We start from the raw sequence: 2,548 nt of genomic DNA on the forward strand, positions 1-2,548 counted from the left end.
CCCCTCAGCTATAGCCAGCAACTGCCGACATATTTTCTTTTCTCTTTTTCTCTTTTTTGTGGCCTTCTTTAAGTCAGACTTGTCAAGAATTACCTCTGAATGTTTGTTTTTCAGCTGAGAATACAAATCTTGCCCTCAGAAAAGCCAGCCATGTAAGAGCCCCCCCACTGCCCAGCACTCCGTGCCCAGCCCATTGCTTCCCGCCACTGCTCACTCCTGCTTTGCTCCTGGCTCTCAGCCTCTTCCGAGGTAACACCTTCCACTCACACAAAATAATATAAAGCTGTATCAATTAAATTGAATTCAACCCTAATAAAAGATAGTTTCTTTATTTTCAATTACACAGACTTGGCTTTGATTTGCATTTGGATTCTTCGTTTCAAAATCTTTTTGTTCTGGCTGCTAGAGTAAATTTTAAATTAAAAGCCTTCATCTAGTGCTACTGGGTTCTGAAATGTAGCACTTCTGTCAGAACTAGGACATACATCTCACCAGTGACATTACACAACAAAAGCATTATTTTTCTCCCTTGCCTATCAAATATGCTCTTTGGGTATGGACTGTTATTCTTTGAAGAAATATCTGAGTGTCTTAAGTACATCTAAAACTCTGGCAAGATAAAATATGCAACGTATCAAAGAAAGACTTGCTTCTTATTCATTTTAATTAAAACATTTACTCACTACACTCAGATGTTAAGACTTTACCTTATTACACTGATGAATATAAATCTTCTTAGTTTTGTACACTGTAATAAAATGCATCCAGTGATCAATATGAAACAGGGACCAATCTTAACAATTTTGCAAATAATTTTAATAGTGCAGCTCTTGTTTTAATATAGCTGTATTTCTTTTAATGTTCATATCAATTTGCTCTATTTTATGTATGGATTGGAACTTGCATTTCACCTTTTGTGACACTCCTATGACCATTCAGAGCCTTCCTTGTTCTATTTGCCAGTCTTGGAATAAATGGAGCTTTATGAATTTGTCATCAACAGACATGGTCCCCTTGACTATTAAAATGTTTCTGAGAGTTAATGTCAATGAAAGAGACCAAAGAACTTGCAGTTAGGACAATACTCTCCTGTTTCTGAACTGCAGAATTAACTGTAATTGTCCCTCAATTTAGCATGTTTCCTTCTATTTCAAACTACTGAGAGATAAACCTGGAGAGCTTCTAGAGTAACATAATAAGGGGAAAATCAACAATAAGGTAAGAATTGATATAGTGGACATGCACTAAAGAAAGGTAAAAGTGGTAAGAGTTTTCAAAACAAGGTGCATAAACTCTTCAGAGTCTCATATTGTCAGATACAGTATTTCCTTATCTGTCTTCTTCCATCTACAAAGTGAAACTCTAAACCACAATTCCTCAGCTTTGTTTTGACAAAAATTGAATATGAGGCTTGCTATTTTTGAAAGAGTCGAAGGAGATCCTAAGTTACGTTTGTGCTGAACTGAAGATGCCAGGTCATTTTGCATTTCCCTGCTGTCTGCCTACTTTCTATTCTGGGGATGTAAAACCATGAACAGTTTGATGGACTTCAAGAATTCAAAGGCTATACTGTAGTTTTGACCTTGCTATTGCTAAAAAGGAAGACAACATCTGTTTCATGTTTCCCCTGTGCAAGCTTTATACTATCAGTACTGAAAACTTGAGAAGCTCTATTAGTAAGTACAGTACCTAATTTACCCATTGGTTTTCAACACACTGGTGGGCCCACTTTCCTGTGGGCCAGAAAGAGTGGACAAAGAAAAGAAGAATTGTTGCAAAGTATTTTAAAAACTCAAACCAGCACCATTTATAAAACATGCTAAGAACTATTACAGCCATTGCCACACTGAGAAAACAGCAAACTTTCATTTCTTCAGTTTTACCCATGACATAAACAAAAGATGCCTGTTAATTGCATCACAAGCAGCTAAGAGACACCTTGTACCCTTCACTGAATGGAACAATGAATAAAATCCCATTTATGAGGAAGAAGTGAGACAAAAGTGTGTAAACCAGAGTAGTACAATCTGTAAGCGAAACAAGTATTTTCAAATAAACTACTCCATGACCTTTGCCCATGAGAAGAAGGTTCAGGACTACTGAAACTATCGGAAACTTTGCTGACATTTCTTTCTGCCTGGACTATCCTCTGCACTCTGTGGCCTTTCCACCAGAGAAGAAAACCTTCATGCCTGTTTATAAGATTAGCTCCAAACGGATAATCCAATATAACTCCCTGCCTTCCTTTGATCATTCTTCACTACGGTGTTATCGAGTGACCAAATATATTCCTGGTATAAAAAAAAAAAACCAAACCAAATAGGAACTTCTCAACATAAGGGAAGTCTTTCCCAAATTCCCTTTAGACTCTAACATAGAAAGTCTGCCTTTCCTACTTATTTCAGCAGCGCAGCATTTCCATTTGTGTTGCCTCTTGCTTTCTAAAACTTGGCAATGTAAACCCACAATGTAACACAACCTCTCTGCATCAATGAATACAGAAGATCAGCTGAGAATTCTGGGTTGAACATCCAATTGCCGGGGTTGC

The sequence above is a fragment of the Corvus brachyrhynchos genome, unplaced genomic scaffold (assembly GCF_000691975.1).
Source record: "Corvus brachyrhynchos isolate BGI_N302 unplaced genomic scaffold, ASM69197v1 scaffold279, whole genome shotgun sequence".
NCBI classification, from domain to species: domain Eukaryota; kingdom Metazoa; phylum Chordata; class Aves; order Passeriformes; family Corvidae; genus Corvus; species Corvus brachyrhynchos.